A 23174-nucleotide genomic window follows, 5' to 3' on the forward strand; every position below is an offset into this window, starting at 1 on the left:
TCTTCACTGCCATTTGCAACGCAGACCTCTGTGTAAGGGGCATCCTGTAACGAATGCCAGAAAAAGTTATTTACATACATTTTAGTGTATTATTACGTAGCAATCGTTGCAAATGAATAACCCTTATTGTACTGTTATGAACACCACTGTTCACTGTAGTGGGATGAGGCACAAACTTGGTAATACGAAGAAAGAAAAAAATGAAGAAAAGAACCAAATTTGAACGTTATGAAAATTATGGGTCATTGTTTTAAGGTGCGGAATGCAACATCACCAGTATCAACAGAACAATTACAGGTCAGTGGGCCTAAACGAGCTTGGAAACACAATACTCATTAACATGGAACGAAGTGTTGGAAGATGAAAACATGAATGACTAATCACGTGTCAAGTAGTGAGGTGCGGGACCCAAGTACGCCAAGCATGAAACTCGTAGCAACCGTAAAACGTAAGGAACCAACTGGTAAACATACGTCACTGATACGGAATCAAATGTTAAACATACAATCCAATGGTACGGAACCAACTGGTAAACACACAGGCCAGTGATACGGAATCAACTGGTAACCACAAAATCCAGTGGTACGGAACCAACTGGTAAACACAAATGCCAGTGATACGGAATCAACTGTTAATCATAAAATCCAGTGGTACGGAATCAACTGGTAAACACACAGGCCAGTGATACGGAATCAACTGGTAATCATAAAATCCAATGGTACGGAACCAACTGGTAATAATAAAAAATCCAGTGGTACGGAACCAACTGGTAATCATAAAATCCAGTGGTACGGAACCAACTGGTAAACAAACAGGCCAGTGATACGGAATCAACTGGTAATCATAAAATCCAGTGGTACAGAACCAACTAGTAATAATAAAAAAAATCCAGTGGTACGGAACCAACTGGTATACAAACAAGCCAGTAATACGGAATCAACTGTGAAACAGAAGGCTAACATAAAATCCAGTGGTACGGAACCAATTAAAAGAACAGGGTCCAACTAAATACTGCTAAGTCCGAGAAAGCCACACAAGACCTCACAAAATCATGTAAAGTCAAATCAAGAAAGAGCACTTACATTGTCAAACCGATTGATGAACAAACCAACCAAACCGAAACACCAATTGTCAACACAATTATGCAGAACGAACGGACCGAAAATTGGACGACAAAGTTCGAACAATCCTAAAGTCTTAAATACAGTATGACACCATCATGTTGGAAATGTTTGTTATTATTCCACAAACGGCTCCTCCGACCGACCATCGACAGAAAATGCAATCTTCCAATAGGTTACAATGTTTCGTCCATAATCGACACAACATAACAAAGGTACACAAAGACAGAAAAAAGCTTATCACAGGGTTCATACAGAATTTAAGAATGACGAATTCAAAGACGTTCCCAAACTTTCAAAGACCACAAACATAGATTTCCAAGACCTACATTCGCTAACATTTATTGTATATGAGAAAACAAAGAATGCAAAATAATATAATATAGTTTAATGATTAAATGAAACTGAACGGGTCTTCAAAAGAAAGAAACAGAACAAACTCTACTACATCTAAATCTAACAACATTGGACAATTTTATTTGTGGTTATGGAAAGAAATTAAAATGTTTGAGTTTATTTCAATTTTCAAATACTTTTAAAGACCCCTGAGTAAACAGCGTGATTTTCCCAAACTTTCAAGGCCTTGAAAATGGTATCTCATTTTTCCCAAACTGTCAAAGACCTTCAAAGACAGTATGAACCCTGGTATTAGTACGGTGCACCTAGGCTGCAATTTATGGCCTATGAATAAATCAACCAAACCGAAATACTAGGATTATAAGTATATCCCCATTATTACACCGCTAATTTGGAGATAAATTAATTTGGATATTTGAACTTAAGTGCAACAGTTTGGCACACTAATGCTATACCATTTCAGCTATTGAACCTTGCAACAAACGTGGAGTCGTTTGCAATTACTCTTAGTCTATTATATATGTGAAAGGAATTTATGCACGAGACGATGGGAAGTATATATACGTTTAACTTTATGTTTCTCTGGTTTAAAATTGCGTACGACAGAAAGATTGAGCCAGATAAATGTGTCGACAATTCTTCCTCAACCCCATGCATATACATTTTAGAATAGCGCCGAATATTAAAATCGGGACGCAATAGATCGTCTGTTTCTGATTTCAAATGACACTGCAATATTTTACAGATGGAATGACCCAGTATGAGTGTGACTTAATGTATAATAAAAGAAACGTTAGCTGAATTTGCGGAATGGAAAAAAGTTAATGTAAGTAAATACTTAACTTCCATGACTATTCGACTCGGTCCAAATTCCAGGAGATGAGGAAGGTAACTAACAAAGTGAGCCGATAACAACGGAGAGAAAAAATTTCTACAGAACAAAGGAAATACGTCCGCACCCCATAAGGAAATTGGCTCAACTGAAGCCGCAGTCCTTATCGGAGAGAATCCCTCCGCACGTTGCCGGAGCGAGAGTATTGCGATTGGTTAGGCAGAACACGTGATTAAAAGCTTTAAATATATTGGCCCTTGACAGCGCGTTACCCGACAAATCTGGCGGGAAATTGTAGACCCAGTCACACATCACATAAATGTCCTTACGCGAGCGTAAATCGTTTTAAAATCGTTTATTAATATTGTCTTCTTTCTTCAATGGTGTATCCTTTGTTTTGTTTATTTCCCCGTCTTTGGTATATTCAGGGGTCAGGAATTGCACGTGACTTTGCTTTTGTATTTAGTGTTTGCCTTTTGACTGTAAATTGTTTCTTTCTCTGGCGAAGATCTTGTTTAACCCGAAACGGTGGGAAATTGTTTTGTTTTAGACAAGTATTATCTACAATATTAGTTGCATAGTATTATGACGCTGTCCAGAGAACTGAACATTTTATAACATAATAACGATATGGTTTTCTCCATAGAGAACACAAACGTTAGTTACGATCAAGGGGCGCCAGTGCAGTCACGTTTGTTTTACTTCTTGGATAAATGTTCCTTTTTTATATTACATAAAGCAAAGTCATAAAATGTACACAAAAAAATCGCTTTCATATTAGGATTTATTTTGGCAAAACAAAATCCAGATAAATATCGTATGTGTTGTATTATATATGCGTTTATTGTTATGCATTATGCGCCGGCAGATCTGGGTCTTTGCAGTTTGTTAGTAGTAATGGGTAGAACAAAAAGCCAGACCCGGATCTGGAGGCGCATTGTACGAAGGTTGATCACGATATTGGTTATTTGCAGTTTGATTTGACTTATAAGCTAGTACAGACGATATATATAAGCACTGACTATCAGACCAATGAATAAACATTCCGACCTTGGACCTGACTGAGTTGTCCCAAGAAGAGACAAAAAGGCAGCTGGTTCCAACTTGAGATCCTAGGATTACTGGTCCTGATCCTATACTGAATGAGCTAGCTCGAGAATTGAGACTTGGGACAGTTAAAAAGGTGACTGAAACTACTCAAATAATATCATTCTGCTTGGGGTGGGCGTGTTTTCAAATGTCTATCTTATAAACTGTTTCAAATCGTTTCTGCGTTCCATAAAAGTATCTTATGTGAATATTCTTTCTTCAAGACAGAGGTGGAAATCGACTAGTATGATGCTTATCTATTTCTAAAATTTACGACAACAAAGAGACAATTTCACGCTTCAAGGTCCATTACAAATTCGATTCAGTCAAGTTACATTGATATATGTACGTACCTTTACACAATGAAGTGTTGTGTGTTAGGTGCGTCAAGTTACATCGATATATTGACGTACCTTTACACAATGAAGTGTTATGTGTTAGGTACGTCAAGTTACATTGATATATAGACGAACCTTTACACAATGAAGTGTTGTGTGTTAGGTACATCAAGTTACATTGATATGTAGACGTCTCTTTACACAATGAATTGTTATGTGTTAGGTACGTCAAGTTACATTGATATATAGACGTCCCTTTACACAATGAAGTGTTACGTGTTAGGTACGTCAAGTTACAATGATATATAGACGTCCCTTTACACAATGAAGTGTTATGTGTTAGATACTTTTCATGGATTGTATTATGCTTATATTTCACAAAGAAATTGGTCTGACGTCAGTTTTTTAGTTTTTATTATAGCTTCGTTCTGATGTGCTTTGGAATTTAAATCACTACCGTCCGTACTCGCTTATAAATCGAATTATGCTGCAAAGAATAAAGGTCGTGATCTGCCTGCAGATCAGGTCTATCTTGTTTGGTCTACTGATTACTCCTAACAAACTGCACAAAGATATGTTGGCGCATTATACGACTGCAGATCTGGGTCTGTACAGTTGGACACGTCTTATGAGCGAGTATATACGGTTCAATCTAGAGTCAGGTTCGATGTTAAGTTGAGCAATTATCTGAGCCCCATGAAAGTTACTGCTTAAAGATAACGTTATGTGATTTTTATCACAGCTATTAAATGACTCATTATCGGTTCTTCCATGTAAACACTAGACTGAAAACGTCTGGGTCATGGTTTTAAAAACAGGGATAGTAATTAAGCTTTTGTTTTCCTTACTAGAAGCTAATTACATTCCTTTCATATGATACTACTGCGTTCCCAGACCTCCTGCAATATTTCCTGGTATTTCATCTCGGGTTACAATAGCACAATTTGTTGAAGTTTCTCTAGCTTGGCAAATATTTATAATGCATTTTAGAGTTAACAACTTTTCTAATTGATTAAGCAAGTGATTTTTTAAGTGTCTATCAATTGAAACACTATATTATTCAACTCGTCTTTTATTACATTTTGGTCTATCCTTGTCACGGTAACAGAGCAAACCAGAAAACCCTGTTTGTATAATATTAAGCTTAATATTCGAAATTGATGAGTCTTGTTTCCAATTATTAAGTGTAACCAATGGGTTTGGCATTAGAGTCAGCACCATATATATATATATATATATATATATATATCCCGTCCAGGAAAGAAACATTCGCAAACTTCCAAATAATTTGGATATGTTCAGATAAAGGTCTACTCGAAAGTTCTTCTCTCTCTCTCTCTCTCTCTCTCTCTCTCTCTCTCTCTCTCTCTGTAATATCACTAACATATCTAATATAACTAATATCCCTGCCAATCACGATAACTTTTACTAAATCGAGAATCGGTTGAAATTAGTGTACTGCAAAGAGGACCTTTCTCACTGACTGACCTCGCCAAATGAACGGCTTCTGTAGTCCGATTTGAGCGGGAAAAGCCGTTGTAAGTTTTATTGTTTTTAAATTCCTATTCTCATTATTATTAATGAATGGTAAGTAAACTCTAGATCAAAACTTAAATTTTTTAGTAGAATAAAAAGACATGGTAAAACACTTAATTTGCATCCAATCACATATTATACACCGGAGACAACAAGTCTGCACAAAGGAACAACATATTTTCAATAATTATTTGTTATGCAGATCTTGAAAAGAACATTTACACATCAGGCCTAACAGTAAAAATCGGTAATAAAGTGTGCATTTTGTTCATTTAAGTTTTTAACGGACCCAATATACACTTGACTACCTGATATAGAACAATAAGAAACAAGAATGAACAATTTGGAAACTCTCTTTACTAGTCGGACTGATATTGCAAGCACTAAAAAGCATGTATTTAGGTTTGTAGTCTAAGTTGATAGCGCATATGCACTGTGATGTTATAGGCAAAGATATATCTTGATAACTGAGGACTTCTTTCACGTCAATCCTGTTTTGACACCCACATAAAGGATGTATGTATCAATATAACATGAGTCAATTTTGCACGTATGAGGAGGTACAAGGCACGTAATACATCATGGAATGTGCAATGACAAAAACTGCAAATTATGAATAACGCTATTGATATATTATAATGCAAGGTTTTAACTATAAGTAATTACAGTTACACGCGTAATTACTGTTACACACGTTCAAGTCATGTGCTGAGGACGAGTTAATGCAAACTAGATACAGAGTTCATTAAGGACAAAATAAAGTTGCGTTATAATCCAGTCTGTGAAGCAGAAATTTAATCACTTTTCCACGCATATAAAATGGAGACTAAAAACATACGTTAGACAAATATAATTGTTTACGCTATTTTGTATCAAATTAATTTCAATACTTCAAACTCGCTTCAAACTGTAAGATTTCGCCAATGTCTTCCAGAATTTCCAAGAGTTTTATAGATATTTAAATACACGCTAATTCATGTTAATATTTGTATACATAATTGAAAACTGCAGATATTTTCAACACATCTTTCCTAACTTTTATGATTCATTGCTGTCTGTGTGATTGGGTTTGGTTTTCTAGCTTTTCTGTATTATATTGACACTCCTTGTTACCTTACCACTATTGTCTAGAGAATAGCGCGTTGATCGATAAAGTTCTTTCCAACCAATTAGCCTCAGTGAGCCATAGATAAGTAAGGCAACATTGGTGAAGAGCTTAATTGTGGACGGTGTCGTGTCAGTGTGTTCCTTCCAAATCTTCCGCTGAGGATAAAATCCCAATTCGGACAGTCTAGCTGTGATTCAAGATGTAATGTAGGTGATATTGTTCTCTCTCTCTCTCTCTCTCTCTCTCTGTGTTTCGACTGAGAGTTGAATTGCGTTAAAATTATTTTAAAATTAAAATTATTTTCTTCCTTGCAGAATGTATATAGATTATTCTTTCAGTAGAAACTCCAAAAACATAAATTTGCATGCAAGTTCTGGTTACAAATTACTTTTCATGAAAATGAAAATGACGCACGGGTTTATCTAACCTGGAATTTAAAAAATCTCCAACGTAATGTGTGGTATTCTTTCATTCTAAAACTATAATCGGAGTTCCAGTAAGTCCCACGGGTAAGCATCTACCCTCAGAAGAACTTTTTTTATTTACAATATTGCGCTCATTCACTATCATTAGTAAAGACACTTTTAAATACACTGGGGATTTAAAGCAGTGTTTAAGCAGTATTACTGTCTCTCAAATGCGATGAGGAGAATTGTACAAAAGATAGTTAATGGAAATGGGAATTGCCTGAACAATACGTATCTTTTTGTAGGCCGTGAATCTTTCAAGTGTATTGTCCTGTAGAATAATGAGTCTTTTTCACCATCTAAGTCTAATTTGTCTCCGCTCTTAAAACATTTGTAATTTTTGCCTCTAATTAGCCGTCATCTTTCCAAAGGTTTACTAAAAACACTCAATACACTCGACATTTATGTTGCAGAGGTTAATGATATATATGATCTTTCTCTTCGTGTCATTAGGATCACATCAACATTTTGGAGCTAGATGTAATGCGCATGCGTCAAGAGATCAACGACCAGTATACGGTTCTGAATCAGTACAGATTAAGACTGGCTTAAATTTGAATTATAATTTTGTATTGCTTTGTAAAGGAAAATTACTGAATTGCGATATCATTCCTTTAATTACAAATTTATTTCATTTCACGGTCACCTTAGGAAGCTGATCACATAAATCATTGTAATTATTCACGATCAAAGTAACTAACTCGTCTTTAGAAGGATGCGTTTGAAATGCAGGAAAGGCATCAGCATGCCTTTGTAAAACTGTACTGTAATTAGTTCCTTATTCGCGTTTTAATAGCATTAATCATCATACAGAAAACTAGGTTCGATGTTACATTTTCGATTAGAAGAAAATAAAAAGGTCCATAATCAAAGACTGACTGGAAACTCATGTCGCCTTTTGTTCAGCTATGTAAAATTTAAACACACATACACACACATGCAAAAACATACACGCATACATATAGTAATAACAGAGGGAAGACAGACAATAACCACGCAAGAAAGCTCTGTATTTGAAACATTTTACATGATTGCAGTTCATATATAAACATTTTTTCGAAATAGTTGACATCATTCCCCTGGAATGACTCGTTTCTATTGGATAAAGGGTCAGAACTCATGATATCTTGAACTATGGCCTGACATTGTGTCAAACAAGATTATACAAGCATTCCTATCGCTTTGGGAAAAGTTTTGGATGCATGATTTTTGTTCCCTTATTGTGCATATGTTATCATCTGTCACGAAATACTTGACAAGACATGCCTCATTTTCATCGCAACATCTTTGCTCTTTCAAAACAAAACAACATCAGAGCCGTATGAGTATGCACCGAAAGGTTTATACTTTCTCAATTCTGGTAAAAGTATTAAACCAAAACAATAGAATAGGTGTCCTGTCAAATCTCTCCAGTTCACACCGATCCGGTGGCCTAATAGTTAGAGAGTCCGCCTCGGATGCTGGAGGTCGTGAGTTCGATCCCCCGTCCTGTCCAATCTCTCCAGTTCAATGTAACCTCTGTTACATTTAGATGTTCTGATTAGCTTTTCTTTTCTATATTGAGACTCTGCCAATCAGATTTTTTAATATGTTCTAGACCGCTGCTGCTATAACTGTCCCGGTATTTACATATTTGAAGTAATATTATTACATCCTTACAGAGTGTATTATGTATCCATTTTCATTTTGACCTGAAAGGGAACTATAGTAAATAAATAACATATTGACTTATTGTCTCATTACTGGCCGGTTGACTTCAATGTAATGTTTTTATTTCCATAGCTTGGTATCAAATTTTCTAATGACGCTGTAATACTTGCTTTATGTATATATCACGTTGTACTTCGTACTAAATATAAAATAATTTAAAACCGTGAACTTCACTTTATCGCACAAGAATTATTTATCGGAACCTTTAAGCAGTATTTTCTACGGCAATAATGTTTGCGTGATGTGGTCCTTTGAGGTGAGAAAAAATTAAACCAAGAGGAGGAAACTGCTTACATCTGATAGGCAAAACATGTACCACTGCATGTGCTGCAGATGGCGGAAGAAACCGGTTTTGCGCTACCATGCTGTATCACAAATTCTTAATGACTCGATTCGTAGAGTATCATTATCCAGATCATCAACTCTTGCAATAAAGCATGAAGTCGAACAATTTTTAATCATCCGAATGTTCAGATGAATTCTGTTGCAGTTTAAAAAAAGAATTGAAATTAATTATTTGAATAGCTTTTAATGAATTTTGTGATACACTTACAAGGTCAAATTTTATTATCCAAACAGTTCCTATCTTCTGCGATTAAACCAAATTGAAGATACTGCTCTGTGCAACTGCAGGCTGTCTCTACTTTCATTAAGCAACTAACAGTTATTTGATTTTTCAGTTGAATTAAAATAACACATACTTAGTTATTTCTTTCCAAAGCCACCGAGTTTTGTTGCATGTGTTGTTTTTTTTTTTTTAGACCGGGCGGATTGACTTGTGTTCAGTCAATAGCTAGTAAACTCGTCTGGAAACGAAAATAATTTGCCTTTTTGTGTGTGGGAGTAGTGGTGATGGTAGTGCAGGTGGTGGGGTTACAACCAAAATGATGTGTCTCCGTCCAATATAGGCAAAAGGATTTATGCCTTTTTCTAAAATTCACAATTCGCGAATAGCTTTATCATTGATAATCTCGGCTTCATCTGCTCCAATATAAAAGTGATCGGACTCAAGACCATCAAGTAAAATTATGGAATTGTAAATTGACCATGACGTGGGTGTGTTTATATATAAACCTAATGAGCAATATACATCGAGCTAGTTTCGTTCATTCTAATCCACGTGATGTGAATGAAAGAATTACAATATTTACGATTCAGTTACTATTTGTGAGCTTCGGCAGCATTACGTATCCTTATTGCAGGTTTACATAATTGCATAGTCCGTTGGGTCCTTGGGTAGCATGGCATATCCCTACTGAACATATACATGACTGGGTACTTCCCTGGGACTCTGGACACCATGGCATATCATTACAGCAGATGTATATGACTGTGTGCTCCTTTGTGATTTATCAACCGCTCCCATGGTCTAGTGGTTAGATCTTCCGCCTCGGATGCGGGATGTTGTCGATTCGACCCACGACCAGGCATACCAAAGACTTATAAAAATGGTACTCGCTGTTGCCTCGCTTGGCGCTCAGCATTAAGAAGTTAGTGTTATGCCTGCTCGGCTGGTGTCTGAATAATGTGAATGGGTGAAACATCATGCTACATGTCTGTGGCGTAATGTCTTAGTGCTCGACATCACTATGAACTGCCACACTGCAGACATCGTAGCGATATGACTGAATAATTGTTAAAGCTACGTTATATATCCCTAATGCAGATGCGCATGAATGGTTACTGCCTTTAAACTCTTGGCAGTAGGGCATATTATAATCCACAACAGCATGCATTGACACCATCTGGACCTTCCTGGCTAACACAAATTATAGAGGTTCCATTGGGTGGGTACGACTGATAACAGACACAATTTAACTGTCGTCAAACGTATCACTAACATGTGTATGTACAATTAGTCATCAATCACTGTCTGAGCACACTGCTGTTCCAGTGGAAGTCTCTTTGTTCACGTAGTCGTATTTCATTTTCTTCTCTTATCTGCATCCATTGGCTATGTAAGAAAAATTCACATCTCTAGAAAACATCACCGCGTGACAAGGAAATGATGTCTAACGTTTGTCATAATTTGAATGTTTTTGGTCAATTCAGAGTATTATTATTATTATTATTATTATTATTATTATTATTATTATTATTATTATTAAAAGTAGTGGTAGTAGTGATGTTGTTTTTTCCGGTATTGTCTTGTTGTTGCTTTCGTACTAAATACGATTTACCTTTATAAAAATTGCATATATTTTGTTTTACGTAAGAAGGACATAATTAGACTGTAAACCCGAGACGAATAACGAATGAAAGAGATATATAAGGTAGACAACGTTATGAAGGAAATATTATTTCCAAGACTTTGGCAGACTACATCAAGAACGATTCACACTGAAGTTTATGTCAACACTATTATATAGTTCAACAGATATACAATAAGAACAAAATAAATATAGACCAAGTAGAAAATCTCCTAAATACGCGCCAAATGACACCACGGCATCCACGCGGATAAAATGTGTAAGGCGAAAAGATCAACTACACCGGTTATGGGTAATTTCTTTGTGCACCTACATTAAAATATTCTCTCTAGAAACATTAAACTTTCGAAGAGGAAGCTGAAAATAAATTGGGAAATTTACTTCATCGAAAACAATAGAAAATTTCAATACTAGAATTGACATTGAACAGATTCTTTATGACATATGAGAAAGAAAAAAATATGTTGAATATGATATACCATATGTAAAAACCAAACTATTTCCAATCATCAATTTGAAACTTAATATGCCTTGCACGATACGTTTCATGGAAGAAATACAAAATTGATAAATTTATAAGATTTTCTCCAGATCGATATTATCTAAATATCGTATATAAGAGGCAGGTTTAGAGAGAGGGGGTGAGTGGGTGGGCATTGGTTAATATCTTCACTGTAATCTGCATGGCGCCAACCCATTTTTCTCTGCATGTTATCACATATATGTATTGTTCAAAGGAAAAGTCTTACAATTGACATTTATGGAGTTGCACCAATGGAAAACTGGCACCAAATTAGCTTTCTATGATGTAAAGTTGCCGAGGATTTCCGCAGAAAGCCTCATTACTTGCAGCTTTCAGCATGTAGCACAGACTACTTTGCATAAATGCAAAGAAGTGCATCAGCTATTCCATTTTACTCTTTGGCCTTTTGTATCTGTTGCTCAAAGAATGTTTTTTGCTAATTATGTCTGAAAAAGATTTTCCGGACGGTAATTACATTCATTATGCACCATTATATCAGCTGCCCAAGGTGATCAATAAAACTAATGCTATTGCAACATCGTTAACGAATCTGCAGAAAGAAGGTAGGAATACGATGCAGTCCAGTAGAGCAATATTACAGCTGTCGCATTGACTACCAGGAGTGTAAGTTTGATCTACAGAGGCAGCCTTCAATTTTTAAGAATATTAATTATATACACACCTGTTTGTTTCTTCTCTACTCCGTTCTATAACTAGAATTTCTTTCTGTTTAGATTTGATTTGTTGCATCGACGTTGCATCGACGTTTTGAGGAACAACAATTGACAAGAGAGCTATTTATTTGTTCAACGATATATACAACAGTACTGTTTTAAAGGTAAGTGGATCTTTACTTGCAACTTAAGAAGGACATAAACGGAGTTCTTTTTACCAATTTTTAGCTAAATGCCGAACATATCTCCTGGTATTTATTGCAAATACGTTTTAAATGTACGAAAAAAATGTGACAACATATTTTTTTAATATACCAGGTCCCACAGTTGTTAAATATGGGTGTCAGCAAACATATGTTAAACAGTGTATATGGAGATATAAATTCATTCAATTATGGAAAAAAATTTAGAAGCAAGTTTTTGCAAGTGATATATTTACCATTTACTCAATCGTTTATCTGTGTGTACATGAATCTCAAGGTGCACATACGTTGTACACGTCTGGGAAATTGTATAATGTGCACTGGTGAATCTCATAATCTAACATATTATAATATAACTGAAACACGTTAGGAAACTAAGACTGTGCTGATTCTAATATAAAGATTGTTGAAAAACATTTTTTTCATGTCAATAAGGGAAAAGTTGAATAGTGTACTCTAACTATTCGATTACATAGCAAACTGATTGTTGTAATGACATGCAGAACAGTTTAATAAGTGGTGCACATTTTCAGTTGAAAGAAAATAATCGTTGTCAAAATATTAGAAGAGAAGATGGGAATAATTTGGTTCTGATGTAGTGGCAGACATATATAATTTTATTTTAGAATGCGACAATTACAAGCAGTGGAGAGTAAGATGCATTAAGACTTACAACTGGAAAAAAACAAGTACTTTCAAACATTTGAAATTGTTGACTGCTGAAAATCTTAAGCAATTAATCAACCTAGCAAAATATATTTACAAAATGTTTTGAAAAACCAAATATGGATGGAGACTGCATACCCTAACCGCATGCAACAGCCCTTATTTTCCTATGTTTCGATAAATGTTAAATGTTGTTCTATACTAAGAGTACACCTCATTATAAATTATATCTCAATCAGTTATATTCAAACTATTACAAGTTCATTTAACTATATTACGACTGTGGATTTATTTCGTCTTTTGCTTTTAACCTTTTATGAATTTATAAATAGAGTTATGAAATCAAATTATATGTTACTCTCTTGGAAAATATAAGAATTTATTTCATTAAAGATATTCAAATAAAATGTGGCTTTTTTGTCTTTTGATGACGTTAATGTCCCTTGACGATGCCCTTCTATGTCTTCTTTCAATAATCTCTTTAAGCTCAATTTAGATGCATTTTTTCTGATCAGATATGGTGAATTTGTGACAACAAATCTCTTTTGCCGTGTTCAAGGAAGAAAAAAGAATGGGTTAAGTCTTTGTCATCCGTACTTCATACTATAGCAGCTTTGAGGGGTTTGGTGCACCCCAGATAATCTGATTAACATTTCTTTAACGCACATGTCCTCATTTCCTGTGCGGATAAAAATAGTTACTTGCGACAATTTTACACATTTTTAGCCCGAGTATCACCGCAAGAAAAAAACGAGAAAAAATAAATAAAAATAAAACCCAACAAAGCAACAAACAACTCGCATATTATATTCTAGATAGTGTTGATGCAATTAATCAAGGCTCACTCATACGCTAAAACAATTATTTTAATATAACTAAATGTATATTGAATCCAGGATTTAGAATTTTTGTTTTTTTTTTTTTGTTTTTTTTTTTTTGTTTTTTTTTTTAAAGAAACGTCTTCGGACATTCATACATTGTATTAGTTGACTTATCTGACTGTATGGTTTGAATATGTGTCCTCACTATTCCTCACAACTGCTTATCAACTTACTTAAGATATGAGTCCTATTAACTCACTCAACAATGGTTCGAGTTTTGTTATAACGGAGATAAGTCATATCGTCCTTTCAATACATTATTTCAAGATGGTTGTTGTGAATCGTATTTATGTGATACATTTTATCCTCCAATTGAGGATTGTTTTAGGATATATATATATATATATATATATATATATATATATATATATATATATATATATTGAAAAGTCGTAATGTACGTTTCTTTTTGCTTTGACGTACGTGGTGTTACTCTTTCATTTTCAACCGATTATGCAAAGCACGCACAACACCTTTTCTATCTCCATTTAAAACAGAGCAATAACATGCACGTACACATTCCGTTGCAATTGTACAGGTGTAATGAAAGACTTACTAGAGAACAGCATGTAACTGACCAACCGTTGTATATTCAGGTTAAATTTGTACATGTGTAATATAAGACATGTTTTGTGGACAACATGTAACTGATCATCAGTATATTTCCTGCCAGAGACAGTAATAAACAGTTGATTATCTTTTGTATATTTGATCTTTAAAACCGACATTTCCACTAATGTTTGACAGAGAAGCTACTTGATAACCGTATTCTGAAGCGTTCAGAAAGACCAATAACATAACGAGACTCTTCGCATCGTAATAAGTCAGATGCTAAAAGGTTGTATTTTTGTTATAATGCACACTTTCACGAAGGTAAACGTGTACAATCAGAATAACGTGAAACACCGACCGCATTTGAATTGGGATGGAAAATAATAAAAATTAGAAATATCACACACACACACACACACACACACACACACACACACATATATATATATATATATATATATATATATATATATATATATATATATATATATATATATATATATATATATATATATATATATATTGCACTGTTATTTGAAAAATACTGTAATGATCTCATTAACCACAAGCAAGGACAGTTATAGTCAAGAAAGAATAACAATAGAGATCTGATATAGAAACATAAACAAATAAGCTGTGTCTGATGTAATTTTGTTCAGTAAGATGGTGGAAGGAAGAGCTGCGGCGTAATAAAATAGGCAAACACGTAACAACAGCTTCAAATTAAAAATCAGAATATTAGTTCGACTGTTCCATGTTAATAGAAACTTGCCAGAATGTAATTGCATTTAGATATTTATGCGCCACCCTATCATTATTTCTAGTAGACCGATTAATCCTTTATATCCATTGATCGAACATTTATATCAAACGAGTGTCAGGAGTTTACGGAAAGAATTAGGAAGTTGTATTTTTGTACAGCATTAAAAGCAAGTAAATCCATTGTATGCATCAGATCCAAATTTGTATTTCCAGGCCTTCAAACATTAAATGATTGTTGTGTTTATTTAGATTAAATCAAAAGTTTAAATGTATTAACATTGGACAAACACATATTTTTTAGCTCTTCAGAGTTCTTCATTTTCTGCATTCTCGTTGGATCTGTGTGTCCTTGAATATATAGATGATTTCTTGACTTCTGCAATTTTCATTTTTTTCTCTACTTCCTTCATTCGTTGGAGAGAGAGAGAGAGAGAGAGAGAGAGAGAGAGAGAGGCTATTTTTTGGTGTTCATAATGGTTTAAATGTGTACTCTTTTAAAGGCGCAGCTGGATTATAGGGCAGCGGGAAATGAAATATTTAAAAGGCATTAGGATTATATGGATGATTTGACATCTAGTTTTTGTTTTTGCATTTTGAAACGATATCATATATATTTCCATGGCACACGTTAGAACAAAGAGTTGCTCAAGCCTTTAGGTTAATTTTCTTTATTGATGTCGTTGTTTCTTGTGCTTGCTATAACAATCAATTGCTAATAGTATGTTCTAATAGTTTCTCAATACATGTATGTAGTATACGAAGTTTATTATGGTTTCCCTTGAAGGTTTTGCCATCAGGTGCAGTTTTCAAATTACTATGAAACATTTACTCATAACGATGAACTCGCTTATAAGTTGAGAAAGAAAAACAAACAACAAAGATCAAGGTCTGCCATTGCATAATGCGCGTGCAGGTCAGGGTCTCTTCTATTTGTTCTGCTGATTACTCATATCAAACTGCATATAACCATATATGATGTCGCATTATGCGAAGGCCCATCTTGGTCTGAGCAGTTTGCAATTGGACTCATCTTCTAAGCGAGTACAAACGGTACATTGTTAGTTTATTTGGATGATATTTTCTGAAAACTATTTGAAAATGGGAATAAATTTACTTTGTCTCAAGCAGGAAAATTTGAAAACGAAAAGGTCACCGTAATTTTCAATTTTACAGAGCTCGAGTTACAAATGTATTTGTTCTTTCTAATTTTTTTGTACCAAGCCAGACTTTAGCCCCTCTTCTACGCTTTTGGACATTACAATTGCAAATTAAAAATGAACATTCACCATATTTTAGTGTCTTAATATTATACTGTATTTCGATTATAGATATATTGCTGTATTTGCTACAAGACTCGTGCTAGATTATGTTCCAAAATGGAACACCACGAATCTAAATTATCAGACAATGTCATTACTCACTTAAGCATAGTCTAAACATACAAAGTAATTACGAATGCTCTGTAAAGTTTTCTCAGGTATTAATTACTTATTGAAAATAAACATATATCTTGAAAAGATGCTGTTTCCCCATACAAAAACAGACGCATAACTCCGGAAGAAAATCTGTTTTGTCGTTCTTGGTACTCAATGTCAATTATCAAACACTTTTAACTTAGCTTTTACCAAATAATGTGTTTATACTTTCGATTCCAAACTGCAAAGCATGAAATTAAGTTGGCGCACTGTGGTTTGTAATATGTTAGCACCTGTAAAATCTTCCAGCCTTCTAGGTAAGTATTATTATATCAGACAGTACAAGACAAATGATAAGAGCGCCAATGTCCGCGACTCAATGCTTCAAAGCTTGGTGATGATACTTAGGTGAACTATACTTTCAACTTGAACGTATGCCATTTTGACTGCCTTCTTCAATGAGATCAAGATGTTCCCTCTTCTGGCATATGTCAGACGTGTGGCGGATATCCTAATGTTTTCCCCAGGAACTTTCCTTTCCTCCACCTTCAAAGATATTTTACCAAGATATGTACCGCCGAGAGCATATCCAATATATTATATTGGAATTGCTGTAAATTATATGTAACGAAAATGAAATTCATCAAGAATGAACCAAATAATGTCGTTCTCCATCATCATACCCCATGCCCTGCAAAGGGATATGGAAGGTTCGTCAGTTAGGGACAATGTTTCAAGAGCTGGTTGAATGAGATGAGGATTTTTGTTTTATGCCACGGGTATAAGTGACCCCAGCAGTTATTAGAGAAAAGTAAAATGTTTTCTTTGACTCATGAAATAGCAACCACAAATTAAATAAATGCGGTTAGGAGGAAATAAAACTTTTAAGGTAACAACATTATGTACAACATATTATTCACATTTAATGTGCCTGTCTGCAATGGGGATCAAAATCTATAGGAAATCTGCTTCAGGGTAAAATCGCACCAATATTCAATATGAGCGCCCACCAATGTTTTCAGCATCATTCTCATAAAAACAATTATGAATGCAATTTCCTGTCTTAGGCTATTTAACTAATCATGATGAACATCTGTGCAATAAATAATGACATTAGAACAAGCATCATAATAATCAGGCGTTATATTTATGAAATACCCGTACGATAATAGTCTTTGTCCTTAGTTCCATTAGTAACTCTTTGAAGTAAAAAATAAATAAATATAAATTTGTAACTCGAAACCATTTATTTTATTTCCGAGATAAATAAAGGATGTCTAATTTATCTTTATACCTACTTTCTCGACCATATATCAACTATGCTCTTCAAAATGTGAGAAGGATGACATCATTTTGGTTTATGTGTGCATTTTATTTTGAAATCTACATAGAGCAAGACTGAGTTATAATAAAGGGTCAAATACATTATTTTGTTTACCTGATGTTAGTATAAACCATTTGCGAATTATTTGTTCCACTTGAATTGCCATTTTCTTCTGATGTCTTTTCATCTTAATACAATTTTTAAATCGTTAAATACCCCCGTGTACATTCTAATTTTGCAAAAACTTGTAAGCCTATTTTTGACTAATGTAAAACATCACTGATACTCTGCCAAAGCTTCTTGTGGGTCAAATTGGCTACAATCCATTGGGAAGCAATGGCAGTCATACACATGTTGACTGAGCTCTTTTGCGTGTGGTGATAGTCTTTGTGGCACGCACGGAGTTGGGAGAGATTAGAGTCCTTGAAAACAAATTGTTACTGCTGCTACCACCAGTGCCACTCCATGACCAGCTTTTTTGTAAGGTGTGCGAAACATGCACGTTATGTACTGCACTTTGTGCTGTTATGCATAAAGTGTTGAATTGGCTATATTCAGTCTGCAAAACGAATGGAACGGGTTATGTTCTGCTGACAGAAAGTGCTGATTGTACAATCTGTTGGGGAAAATGCGTTAGAGGGAAACGTGGAGTGTATTGCGTTCTGTTAAGTCGATTGAATGTGTTAAGTATCGTTATGATAGGCTTTGAGCAGATTGTGTTCCACCAGATTGAATAAGCCGACCAGGTTCCATCGACATACCGGGATGTACGATCCCAACAGATTCTACTGATCCTATGGACTGCACGAGGTGAACATTCTCTTCTGATCCCGTGGAAAGCACAAGGTGAACATACTCTACTGACGCTGTTGAAAGCACGAGGTGAACATACTCTACTGACGCTGTTGAAAGCACGAGGTGAACATACTCTACTGACGCTGTTGAAAGCACGAGGTGAACATACTCTACTGACGCTGTTGAAAGCACGAGGTGAACATACTCTACTGACGATGTTGAAAGCACGAGGTGAACATACTCTACTGACGCTGTTGAAAGCACGAGGTGAACATACTCTACTGACGCTGTTGAAAGCACGAGGTGAACATACTCTACTGGCGCTGTTGAAAGCACAAGGTGAACATACTCTACTGACGCTGTTGAAAGCACGAGGTGAAAAGCTTCTGCATGAGACCGAAAGCAATATGATTCATTCAACATTTATTGCTTTGGTTTGGGACTTTATCATGCGTTCGAAGCTGAAACAGAGTCAAGGTCACAGCTTTATCTTATATCGATGTTTGAAAGGCGAACGGTCACATTTGGATTCCAGATTGTACTTCAGTTGATTTGTAACACGGGCTGGACTTTATCCAGGTTTCAGTTTAGCTGTTTCACCCACTGCCTCTCTGGATATATCAGCTTCATTTGATGTGTTCCAGGCCAATGTTATCGACGAGGATAAGCGATATCCAATCATATTTGGACCATTTATAAACTGCTTCAGTATAGTGCTTTCGACCGATGCAATGAAAAATAATTATATTAAACAAAAAAAAAAAAAAGAAATGACAGGTCCGCGTTTACATATATAAATAAATAACAATATAATACTAGCATTACTTCTGGATGTCGTTGTTATATGTGAAATTTATATGCACCAGCAACATATATCTTCGTTACCACACAGGGAGTTCGTAACGATTTGTGTCATGTTCGTTCTATGTAACCTTGATTCGTGGCAACACCTTTCATTGAACTGATATTAAAGAATAGATTACTGCATTGTATGGCAGTGTCTGCAACTCTTTTCATATTGAGTTGAGCTATATTTCATGTTCAATGTACGATAGACAGAATTTAAACCTTGTTTTGCATTAAGTGTCGCAAAACTTGACACCAGCCAGGCGTATTCTGTAAGGATATTCTTTTGGTGCAACCTTGAAAACGATCCCAGTTGTTCTCAGTTTGTATAAGGGACCAGAGTGGCGGATTGTACTCACAAACAATGCAAATTCATGGGATGAAAACTTGTACTTAGCGAGTAAATCCCACACAACTTATTTTTTCTGTCAAAATCGCTTTGCAGCGGATGGTTTACTTAAACTTTTCAGGATGACTGACGACTTAATTTATTTCAAGCTGATTTTATTAATCACAAAATCATACATATATATAAATATGGATAATACTCCAGCTCCGAAACTTTTAGTGCTATCATATATTTTCAAGATTTAATTCTACTGTAGTGGTTTAACAATGGTGCAAAAGAAATTGCAGAATATATTGACCAAAAACCAAGCAAGATTGAAAGAGTGAAAAATTTGCAATATAGTATCCCATACGGTCTTGCAAATGCCTATAAATTATATATCATGAAAGTTTTTGTCTTAACAAGGCATATTTAAAATTTAATCATGCCTTAATCAATTATTCGGTTAATATTAGTAACTGAAATAACCTGTAGAAAGTTTTGTTCAGTTATGAAAATGTCAGCCTTAGGTATTCATAGTTTAACATAGGCTTTGGTGCAATGGACATTATTAGGCTTCTAGACTAGCGCACGAGCAGCAGACACTAAGTTGGTAGAGCGGCGGACCAGCAGTCCAAGAGTCGGGGTTTGTATACATGCCCAGGCCAGACCGTGTTGGCTGCCTCAGTGTACCCCTGGGAAAGGAAGTTAGCTCTCATTTCCTCTGCATGAGATAACCAATACTGTGTTTGAAGTGCCGTTTAAACGAAGAAAATAAACACAGACTTGTATAATAAAATATCTCCACACAATAGGCAATATAAGCGGCACGCAGAAACATACAGTGTAATTTAAAAATTGACAGGTATCATGACTGGACACGTTTGCATCATCTGTTAACAGATGTTACAGTACATTGAACCTTGAAACATGTTGTAGTAACCAACGTAAGCTAATTAAAAAAAACATAAATTCATAGATTAATCTAGTAAATACTGAAATATTCCACATTGGCCCCGGAGCCAAGGCAAGAAGGGGTGGGTGGTGGGTGGTTGTGGCTGGGTAGCATCACGCGGAAGCGAGATAATGCTCAGATTCTGAAGAATGAATAATTACCTTTAAATCAATACCAAGATTGCCTCCATCTAACCTTGTATCACCAACACGATGAGAAAGGAAACAATGCTTTAATATTGGCTGGGTCTACATTTGTGGGTACTGAACTGGAAGTAAAAATTGTGATCCGAGTCCTGTCAGACCAAACTATTTACGGCTAATTTTAGTCAAACTTTTTATCTGCATGATACGCCCATTTCAAGTTACCATACGAAGCCGCTTTGAATTTCATAGCAAAAGATGTGTGTGGCATCTGTTTAAATTCGTCGTTCGTTTTTTTTAAAAGTCAATATACACAACAAATAAGCTCTTCATATTTCTATAACTAATAACAAACATTTTCTACCAATTTAAACACGTATGGGTGCGCTATTGACAGGACTCAGGTTACAATTATTTTTCATGTATAGATTTTAGATTGATTTTACAGTAATGAAGTTTCCACTGTGCCAATATCACAATAAATCATATCAGTGCATACGATACCATCAAAGACAAGTTCACGGTGATGTTTCTTGTCATTTATTATCTTGAAGATTTTTTTGGGCAGGGTGGACTGTAAATAAAGCACCGTGCAATGGGTCACAAATTTAATTTCTAGATCTGATTCAGTGATTCATAACCCTTTGTTTACTATTGCAGAAATATGATCAGACGACAACGCAATTATGCTCGAATTCTAACGAATGAACAATTACCTTTCAATCAATAGCATGAATGCCTAAATCTAACTCTTGTATCACTACCAAAAGGAGACAGGAAAAAAATGCTTTAATGGGACTACATATGTGGTACTGAACTGGAAGTAATAATTGTGACCGGAGTCAATTATTTGCATCGGAGCATTCGAATCTTCTCGGACAATTTTTCGAATCATATTTCGAATATATGCCGATATCTAACATTCGGACCACCTCGGTTATTTACGAAACAAGCATTGACCATGAAGTTGCCAATGCTTCGATTTAGATTTTTCATTCACATCTTCTCGTTCATTCCTACAGTCATTCCAATCATAGAAAAAGTGTAGATTGTACAAATACAAGGCAATTATTTTTAATACATTTTTGGTGAACAAAATACATGACTTTTCTGCGTCGGCAATTTCTTTTTAATATATTTTCGGTGAACAAAATACATTATTTCTCTGCGTCGACATACATTTGAGGCATATTTGTGTCTCACAGAAATAGCTGCGATTGTCTGATTGATACCCAGGGTAAATTTATGCAGTGGAAATAAGGGAGGATATTCCGACTGAGTTATCTCTGGCGTCAACAGCAACAGAAGCGTGATGCCGTTGTCAGAAAAGTGTGCTTTGTGCAGATGACCGTTGGTCAACAATGTATATGAATATGCAATTACGAATTACGTAGTATTTTTGACGTGTTCTCCGATAAGCTCGAAAGGCCTGAGCATGTTTCTCTCATCTTCAAAATTGTTAGGTTTACAAATTCTTTAGTTTCTTCCCCTACAAGTGACCAACCTACGTTAACATTTGAAAAGTGTTTGCGTTTTGATATACAGGTTGTAAGAATTTGTACAATGGACGCAAAATAAAGTTTGCATTCAATAATTAAAAATAGAATAGCAGACGTATATGTTACGATTATTTTGAGGATTTAAGGTCTGAAATTAGAGTCTAATTAGCAAGCATTTAATAAGACTGCATTTTAAATCGCATTATTTCTTTAGTTTTTGATGCAGTGTAAAGTAATATACAGTTCTTACGTTTAATTGGTGATGACATTATCTTTTCGCAGTCTGACCTTTTGAGACATTTTAATATATTTTTTATTTCAGTATTCAGCTTTTAACAAAATGGGCTGTATGCTATTCAAAATGTTAGTTACTTTTGTTCACATGAAGCTGCTTCATATAATCAGAACAAATGAGTTCTTTCCCCTGAAGATCCGATTTGTGAGAAACATGTCAAACAATGTGAATCTTATGAGAAAGCTGGTTTTGTTCGCTCTCTAATTGCATGTTTATTGAGAAAGCTACCAATTCAGCACGTTCAAGATGTGATTTCTGCACAAACAAGTTTATTCAAGAAGACAATTAACTTAAATTCATACCAGTTCCGCAACGATTTTGTCCAATTTGATATTGTCCATGTGCACCTGTCAAACGCCTACGTGATCAGTGTTTAAAAAAGGACAAGAAACTTTTATTCACAAGCAAACAGAAACTCTTTTCGTTTGGTACTTCTATAAATTGAGTAAAAAAATTCCATCATAATGATGATAAGGTGCAGCATTAGCCTCGTGGGTTAAGTACCACAACGAATCGAAAATCTAATTCATTCATTTTATCAACAT

The 23174-nt window shown here is 35.1% G+C and overlaps 1 protein-coding gene across 3 annotated transcripts in view; it reads left to right on the plus strand.

The window, feature by feature from the left end:
- Positions 1 to 23174, plus strand: part of LOC149802774 (allatostatin-A receptor-like) — a 323689-nt gene that overhangs the window by 143031 nt on the left and 157484 nt on the right. For 2 of the 3 annotated variants that reach the window (XM_089952203.1, XM_089952201.1), the window contains exons 1-2: positions 6479 to 6587; positions 12026 to 12129. The gene's annotated coding sequence lies outside the window, so the exon portion shown is untranslated. Of the gene's footprint in view, positions 1 to 6478; positions 6588 to 12025; positions 12130 to 23174 lie in introns of those variants that run through there. The other variant, XM_089952202.1, reaches the window with a different exon arrangement.

The sequence above is a fragment of the Sinohyriopsis cumingii genome, chromosome 3, assembly GCF_028554795.1.
Source record: "Sinohyriopsis cumingii isolate HCF-2022 chromosome 3, ASM2855479v2, whole genome shotgun sequence".
Classification (NCBI taxonomy): Eukaryota; Metazoa; Mollusca; class Bivalvia; order Unionida; family Unionidae; genus Sinohyriopsis; species Sinohyriopsis cumingii.